The sequence below is a fragment of the Petaurus breviceps genome, unplaced genomic scaffold (genome assembly GCF_028583685.1).
Source record: "Petaurus breviceps papuanus isolate PSGF00001 unplaced genomic scaffold, PetGlider_PUasm1.0 173, whole genome shotgun sequence".
In the NCBI taxonomy this organism is placed as follows: Eukaryota; Metazoa; Chordata; class Mammalia; order Diprotodontia; family Petauridae; genus Petaurus; species Petaurus breviceps.
Window position 1 is genome coordinate 10317992 of NW_027185759.1, and position 8614 is coordinate 10326605.

Consider the following 8614-nt stretch of genomic DNA (forward strand, 5'->3'; position numbering starts at 1 on the left):
GAGGGATCTCCATTTTCCTGATGCTTCCTCTTCTTCACTGACCACAGTCTGGGGTGCTTCACATCTCATTTGTGTACACTTCCCTTTGATTAGCCCCTAGGCTCTGGGCCAGTCTTGTTCTGCACCTTTCCTGGAGTATCCTGGACACTGCCTCCTCCCACTCTGCAATGCTCCAAGGGCTCTGCTCTCATCCTAGTTGCTCTGCCTGTGTCTGCTCTTTTCCATCATCAGCTCCACTTCATCTCCAACCAGTCAGCCATCCTCCCCATTCCAGGCACAGCACTAACAACTGGGACCTAATTCACGTCTTCTCCTCTTCTTTGTGCCTCCTCTCCAAGCTGTCAGGAGCTTCAGAGGCAGAGAAAAGCCTTTCTAAAACCTTCCTTACACTCAGTGATCCTGCCTCTGTTGGAAGGTCCTGCTTGTACGCACTGCTGCCCTGGGGCCCAGCTGACCAGGTTTGGGAGTCCTTCTAATAAGTGACCTTTCTATGGGCATGCCTAACCTCCTCTGATCCATGACGATTGTTCTGCACTCTCGAGGTTTTCTCATTCCCAGTTCCTCCAACTGACTCTCCAATGGCCTGTTACCCATTCCTGCTGCACACTCATAACTCTCCTGGCTGCAATCCAGCCTCTTGACTTTCGCAGAACGTGATACAGAAGGAGTGCAGGGTACCACAGATGTGGCTGGAGCAGGGAAGAGCCGGAGCACCTTGGCTCTCATGGTACATCAAGGGTTCTTTGGCTCTCCTATCACACTGTGGAACCACAGTGAGCTTGCCACAAATTAGACTTCTCTGAACTTTTCATGAGCCCTCCTGTCTTGCCATGCTCCACTCACCCTGGATTTCTGAAATCTTTGTTCATAATTATGTGTACAACTCTACATTTCCCCTTACTGAATTTAATCTCCTTCATTTATCCTTTTTTGGATGCAGTCATGTGAGCTGTTTGTCAAGCTTTCTGTCACCTGCAGATTGGACTAGTGTGCCACCCCACTTAAAAGTAAAAATTCTGCACAGCACCAGATCATAGACCCATCCTGAGGGACCCCTCTCCCTCCAAGAGGCTATAGCTCTGATAAAGGCAACCCCTCAACCAATTCTCACCCCATCTCAGACACAGCATCACCTAATTCCTGTTTTATTCATAAATAGGAGAAACTTTGTAAAAGACTTCACCAGTCTAAACATGTGCATGTGGGAGCTTGCTAGCAGCCTGCTAGTGCCAGGTCAGCCTGGCAGGACCAAGTCTCCATGAAGCTGCACCAGTCACCAGAGCCAGCTTCCCTGCCCAAAGCCCTTCCTCCCTTCAAGCTTTGGGGCCAGCTGAAAAGATCTCCTCATTTATCAGTGTCTCTATTGCACAGCCTAGTTTCAATCACTTTACAGACTATAATCTCATCGGACACAGGAGCCGGGGTTCTGAACCTAATTGGTAACCACGGGGCAGCCAAGAGTGACCTCTCTGTGTCACAGGGCGGAATCAAAAAGGTCTTGAGAGCCCCACTGCCCACTGCTACCATTCCCTGGGGGTAGGCGCCCCCTGGGCATCTCGAGGGCCTCCTTCGATGCTCAGGCCTTAGGGCTGCGTGCTCAGCACCGGGACCCAGCGCTCTGCCCGGCTCGGACGCCTGGGGCCGGAGCGCTTCCTTCTTCCACTCTCTACTAGATCCGTGTCGGGGAACGACTCCCACCAACGCCGGAGCCCCCGAAAACCCCCAAGCGAGAAGGCCCGAAGGGCGCTCTCTGGCAGCGCCCCCCTCCCAGGCCGAGGCTGTCCGTCACAAAGGGGTGGCCGTCTCCTTCTCTCGGACGCTGCCCCCTCCCCCACCCTGCGGCCCGGGCCGGTCCTGGGCAGCCCAAGCGACTCGTCCCGGGGGCCGCGTCGGCTCGCGGACCCTTCCCTGGCAGCAGCTCGGGGCATACCCCAGGCGCCCAAGCGAGGGGGGCTCCCCAGTGTGTGAGGGGGCGTGGTCTCCGAGACCTCGGGGGGGGAACCCCCAAAACAGCCGCGAGAGCAGCCCGAGGAGGGTCAGCAACCACAGGGGTCGCTTCCCGCAGGCCCCGGCCCGGCCCCAGGATGAGCTCAGCCCTCGCCCCCCACCGCCCCTTCTCCCTTCAGCCCAGAGTCGGGGCGGGGGGCGACCCCCGAGGCCTCTCCCCACTCGCGGGGGAGAATCACCCAGTCCTCGACCAAGAAAAAGAGGGGCGCGGCCGGAAGTGGCTCCCGCCCCTCCCCCACCCTCCGCCCCCCCTGGTCCGCGGCCCCCTCCTCGCCTCCCAGACTACGGGGCAGGGGCAGGCCGCTCTGGCCTCGGGCCGCGGCCCCTCCGTGGAGAAACGAAGAGCCGGTGCGGACGGGCCCCCGGCGGCCCGAGGGTCTCACTTACCGCGCGGGACCAAGGGAAGGAACGGCTGAGCGAGCCCCACGCAGAGGTGCCGAGACGCCGATCTGACCCAGCCCAGCTGTGGGCGCGAGCGCGCAGCCGCACGCACACCCAGCGTACGCACGCACGCACACATGCACGAGCCCAAGCCCCGCCCACCGACTCCTCCCTTTTCTCCCCCAACCCTCGCCGCCCCCTCCCCTTCCCCTCCCTGGGTGAGCTAGATGGCCCAGTACGCAGGCGCGGCCCACGCGGTTGGCCTCCTCCTCTGCTCTCCCTCTCCACCTAGCTTCCCGCCCCCTCGCGCAGGCGCCGTGTCCCTCCTGAGGTGGCTGGCCATATAGAGGCTTGGGGGGGGGGGGGTCAGGCGTAGCCTCTTCTCCTTTACCAAGATGGCGGCTCGCTCCTGTTTCGACACAGCCCCCACCATATGAGCTGGGTCTCCCTGCGCTTGGAGAACAGAGAAGGTAACATGAGGGGAGCGGAGGAGAGAGGAAACCGGAGCCTCTCTTCGGGGGTCCTTCAGACTGCTTTTTGGCGGGGGGAAGGAGAAGGGGGAGAGGGGACAGTCGGAGCGAGGCTCCCCGGCTCGCTGCTGCCTCCTCCAGGAACATGGCGGCAGCAGCGAGCCGGCTGAGCGCTCAGGAGGGGTGGTGGGGATGGGGGGGGCGGTGCCAGGCGGGGCCGCTCTAGCCCCGGCTCCGGCGCGCTCTATGGCTGGCGGCAGCTGCCATTGGCCCGGACCGGTCACGTGGGGGCGGTGGGGCCGCTCGGATACCTTGGAGTTGGGCTGGGCCGGTCCCTGGGGACGCCGGGTTCCCTCTGCGGCGGGGGAGCGAGGCCCAAGGCCGGGCCAGGCCAGGCCTGCTGCCCGGTTTAGCACTGCCGCGCGCGACCCAACCCTGCCCTTCCCGGCGGCCGCGGGTCTTTGCACCCTACTCCGCCAACGCCTCCGAGCCCTCCGCCCCTCCTGGCCTCAGTTTCCCCATCTGTGAATGGGGCGTGGCCAAGTCCCCTGCAGACTAGGAGACTGAGGCTGGAGCCGGCAGGGCCGGGCCAAGGTCACGGGCCTTCCTGAGTGTCTTTGAGCCCGCCCGAGGCCTGCACCTGCACCGGGACTCTGGCTTGGGGTTCCGCCTCCTGCCCCGCGGGCAGGCGCCCCCCCTCGCAGCCCCAGGGTCCCCCTCCGGGGAAGGGGGAGGCGACTGATGGGTGCGCAGGGCCCCTGGGGGCTGAGGGGGCACCCGCGGGGAGCCCCGCCGCGGGGAATCCCAGAGGGGGGGAGCGGCCTAGCGGCCGGGGCTTCCCGGGCGTGTAGGGCTGGAGACAGGAGGGGGAGAGGGCATTCGCCCTGTCGCCCTCTCCCCTTTGTATTTCCTCATTGAAAATGTAGAGTTAACAGGCCTCTGTCCCTGTCCCTCCATGAAGCCTCTGCACTGGCCCCTTCCTGGTCTGCCCCTGCCCCCATGGGCAGGAACTGTGGTCTACTTTGGGCTCGTGGGTTTCTCCTTAGCAGCTAAGGGGGCTCCCCCTGCTAACCGGCTCACCCTACTTAGAGGGGTTCCCCTGCTTACGGGGTTCTCTGGGCTCATGGGGCTCCCCCCCTGCTCACGGGGTGCCCCCTGCTCACAGGGCTCCCCGGGCTCATGGGGCTCCCCCTGCTCTCGGGGCTCCCCGGGCTCATGGGGCTCCTCCTGCTCACAGGCCTCCCCCTACTCATGGGGGCTCTCTGGCCAGCCCCGTGCTCCAGCCATCCCCAGCTCCACCTCTCTCAGGGGAGGTAAGGTACGGTGACCTGCTCTTTGTGCGGCAGTCTCCAGGCTTTGCCCCATAAAAAGCTCCTAAGGACGCTTTGGTTAACTCTGGTCTGTTTCCCCCCTTGGTCTCCTGGGGGCGGTGGCCTGGCAGTGCTGGTCCGTGCCCTTATTCAGTGCTTCCTGCTGCTCATGCAGTGGGAATCAGTGAAGGTGTTCAGTGCCTCCTGTGTGCCAGGTACCCTGGTGTGTGTGGCCCTGCAAAGAAGGCTGAAGACAGCTCCTGCCCTCCAGGAGCTTATGGTTTGAGGGGGGTTTGCAAACACATCCATGCTCATTCTCTGTACAGGGTAACTAGGAAGGGGTGAACTGAAGAGGTAGGAGAATCAGGCTCTGAGTAAGAGGGGAGACTGTAGGTGGTCCTTAGAGGAAGCCCAGGGGCCCCATAGGTAGAACAGCCAGGAGGCCAGTGTCCTGGGCGGAGGTGTCCCTGCCTGCTTGACTGGAAAGGGGGGAGGGGGCCAGGTTCTGAGCTCTCTGTGTTTGTTCCTGGAGTAGTTTGCTGAGTAGGTGGTGATGTGACCAGCCTTTGGTGGCTCAGGGGAGGAGGGGCTGGAGCCAGAAGCGACCTCCCTAGCTCTTGGCACAGTCCAGCTTGGAGGTGCTGAGGGTCTGCACCCAAGAGGTGGTGGGGTCAGGAGAGAAGGGGGCGTGTTGGCGAGATGCTGCTGATATGGGGGTGGTGAGTGATCATGAGGAGGCCAGGCAGGCTGACTCCTGGCTTGGGAGCCTGTGGCCTCTGTGGGGGAGTGTTCAGGGGGAAAGAGAACAAATTCTGAAGATGTCCAGTCTGAGCCATCCAGCGGGCAGTTGGAGGTGAGCAGAGAGGGTGAGGCAGGAGAGGTAGGTTTGAGAGTTATCAGCATCGAGATGATGCTTGAGTCCAGGGGCATCGATGAGATTACCAAGGGAAGTGTACAGAGGGAGGAGAGAAGAGGCCCCAGGACGGGCCCTGAGGGACACCCATGGTTAGAGGGCGTGATCTGGAGGAGGATTCAGCAGATAAGGAGTCCTCCAGGAGGGTGGAGGAGAACCAGGAGACAGGGAGTCCTGAAAACCGAGACTTCATGAGTGGTTGAGGAGATGAGGACAGAGAAAGGGCCATTGGGTTTGGCAGCTAGAGATCATTGAGATTTGGGGAGAGGGGATGATGAGATTCTTGGAGAGACCCTCACTCTCTGGTCAGAGGTGGGACCTTCCATGGAAAAGAGGTTTCAAGAAGGACCATGATGGAGAGTTCAGAGGAGGACAGCCAGGGGGAGAAAAGAAGGCAGTGCTGGGTCTAAGGACATGGTAGTGGTTTGGGTGGCAGAATGAGACCTTTAATTCTGAATGACGGAGGTCTTGGCTGGCCAGGGAGGCCAGGACCAGATACTCTCCTGAGGCACATCTGATCTCTGGTTTTCATTGAAAAGTCCTTCAGCCCCTGCTTTTCTGCCTCTTTATCTGGGTCATGTTAGGTTTAGTTTGAGCCTGAATTAGGTGATTTTTTTCAGTGTATACTTTGGAGCTTGGGGCTCTGGTTGCATCATCTAACATCAGCTTGCGCAAGGGCCAGGACTCTTGTCATCCTCTGCCCTTTTCCCTCCTTCAGACAGGAAGGAGACATTTTCCTTTGGTTTTTCCCTTCCCCTTAAGGCCAGTGCCCTTCCCTCTCTTGTATGTGTCCCCTCTTGAGAATGGGAGCTCCCCAAAGGGCGCGAAGGAGGCTCCTACTGATGCTGGTTAACTGGGCTCAGATTTGCTTTGGTCACATCTGAGCTGAACAGACGAGTCCTTCCTGCTTCTGATCGTTGAACAGTTATCCTTCTTTAGCCAGTCATTAATTTTTCTCTCATAAAATTCAGTGGAACCCCAGAATGCTGTTATTGCAGAACAACACATCCAGGAACCCTGCAAAGGGACCTTTCAGACATTTTGTTTCAGAGGCATTTTCACATAAAAGGTAGAGCCTGCCAGGCGCTGCTCCTGGGCACGCTTTTCCCTGCTGCCCTTTGCAAAATGTCTGCTGCAGAATCCTGCAGGCAAATTTGCCATCTTGTATCGAATTCCATTGGTGCACCCAGTTTTTGAGATGATTTTTTATGGAGTTTAACAAGGTCTGGAACATCAAAGCTCTATCTGGTTTCAGGCAGGCTGCCAAATCTGTGTGTCCTCTTCTCTCTCTCTTTTTCCTTCTCTCCTCTCCTGTCACTTTGTCTTTATGTCTTACTCTTTCCTCTTCTATCACTTTCCCCCCTTCTCTCTTCCTGTCTCTGTCTCCTCCTCTTTCTCTCCCCCTCTCCCTCTCCCTCCCTCTGCCTGTCTTCCCCTCCCTCTCTCCCTCTCCCCCTCTCCCCTTCATCCTTCCCTCTGCTCTGTTGTTTTGTCTCTCTTTCCCCCCTTCTCTATCACTATTCCCCCATGTGATTAATCTCAATAGAAAGTCTTCTCTGAGATTATTACCACCCTTGTGATTTTCCAGCCTGTGTGATCTTTGCTTCTCTCTGCTCTGAATAAGCACTTGAGGTTAGTTCTTAGAAGACTCTCACGAGTGCCTGACTCTGGTTCTGCTTGAAGGACCAAGGGGAGTTCGAGGATCAGAGGACCACCTTCTGGGCCTCTCTGAGTGTCCCCGCTCTTGAGGCTGCTCATCTCCCGGCCAAGACCAGGCTCACCTGGGTCCCAGTTTTCCTTTCTTACCCCCACCGGACCATCCTTCCTGGGGACTCTGCTGTGCCCATTGATGAACAGGCTTCCCGATTCTTTAACCTCTGGGAGTCTGCTGGGTTCTGGTGCAGGCATTGAGGCAGCCTCCCTGTCTTTGGACCTGCCCAGTCTAACCAGAGCCATTCATTCTTCCAGGAGCTTTAGCTCTCAATGACCCTCATCTTCATCTCTTGCCTTTTTTTCCTGTGACATTTATTATTTTAAGTCAGTATCAGCACAGGGCCAAGGGAGCCTCTCTGCCTTTGTTTTTTTGGCCACTCTTTTCCCACAGCACTGTGCTCTCCACAGAAGCCTGTCCTAATAGAGCCAAAGGCCACCTGCCCCTCATGAAGCTGCCCTCCTCTTTCTGGCTCTTCTTGCAGCCCCGTAGCCGGTTCCTGGGTTCATCAGAGCTCCAAAGGATCACAGCATCACCTCGTCCGTTGCCATCTCAGTCTTCATCTGTGGCTCATATGTGGCGTCTCAGGTGTCTGCTACTAACTTATTTGTCTTTTCTTCTGATTGCCCCTCATTCCCTGGACTTAGCCAGGGAATGTCCATCTCCTTCTTTCTGACTCCATGCTCGATCATGCCTGGTCTGCTGCCAGTGACTAACCTGGGTTCCCCCAGCTCCTGCCACCTCCCGGCATCTCTGGGTTCAGATGGTTCCCAGAGCCAACCCTGTGTGCTCTCTTGAGCTGCATATCTTGAACTTGGTGTCCCACAAGCATTTCAAACTCAGCCTGTCCAAAACAGAACTTAGGCTCCTTGTCTCCCAACATTCCCCTCCTGGCTTTCTACCCCATCAGCCAGGTCTGTGACCTCCCCATTGTCCTGGCCTCCTTGCTTATAGTCACCCACATAGCCAGTATGTTGCCAAGTCTGGCCATTTCTACTTGGACCCCATCTCTCCTAGATTCCCCGCCCCCCCCCCCATGTCCTCTGGTGTAGGCCTTCATCACCTCCCACCTGGACCATTGCTGAAGCTGCTGGGGGGGGCGGTCTGCTGGCCTCACTGCAGGCCCTCCTGTACTCATCTGCTGAAGTCTGAGCCTGTCACCCTGCTACCCCCAACTCAAACCCCTATAGCTCCCCATTACCTCTGGGATCCAGTATAACATGTCCTGTTTGGCTTTTTAATTCCTTCAGGGCCTGGCCTCTTCCTATCCAGTTATCTCCCACACTCTCCATTCCAGCAAGAACCGGCCTCTCTGTTGTCCCTCCCACAGGACACGCCATCCCCTGGGCCTGTACCTTTTCACTGACTGCCCCTTGCCCCCACCTTCTGGTGTCCCTGCCTTCCTTCCAGACTCCTCTGAGATCCCTCCCTCCTTCTTGGAGCTCTTGTTCAGCCTCTTCCCTGCCTGTAGATCCTCTCTTTGTCATGTGTGTGCTGGGGGCACTGAGGGTCTGCGTTCTCCACAGGCTGATCAGAATGAGGCCTCTGGAGGGCACATGCTGCCTTGCTTGTCCCTGTGTCTAGCATTTAGCACAGCGACTGGCCTACCACGCATCCATCCATGTGTGCTGATGGACTGGCTGACCTGCTTTTGCGCCTTTCAAGCCGGGTGTGTTTGTGATGGTCATAACAGCTGCCCAGAATTGTCATCATGTCTGTGAGATTACTGAGGCCCTGCTGCAGACCACCCTTGAGATAAGCAGGGGAGGCCACTCTTCTGAGATCTGAGAATGCCGGCTCTTGTCTTCCCAGAAGCCACCCC

At 58.1% G+C, this 8614-nt stretch overlaps 2 protein-coding genes across 4 annotated transcripts in view; one reads left to right on the top strand and one right to left on the bottom strand.

Moving 5' to 3' along the window:
- The window catches only part of SEPTIN2 (septin 2), a 34688-nt gene extending 32144 nt beyond the window's left edge, over window positions 1-2544 (bottom strand). Inside the window, exon 1 of the mRNA XM_069083378.1 lies at window positions 2395-2544. The gene's annotated coding sequence lies outside the window, so the exon portion shown is untranslated. The remainder of the gene's footprint in view (window positions 1-2394) is intronic.
- Window positions 2545-2708: 164 nt separating this feature from the next.
- The window catches only part of HDLBP (high density lipoprotein binding protein), a 91333-nt gene continuing 85427 nt past the window's right edge, over window positions 2709-8614 (top strand). Inside the window, exon 1 of one of the 3 annotated variants that reach the window (XM_069083372.1) lies at window positions 2709-2858. The gene's annotated coding sequence lies outside the window, so the exon portion shown is untranslated. The remainder of the gene's footprint in view (window positions 2859-8614) is intronic. The other 2 variants (XM_069083376.1, XM_069083374.1) reach the window with 2 other exon arrangements.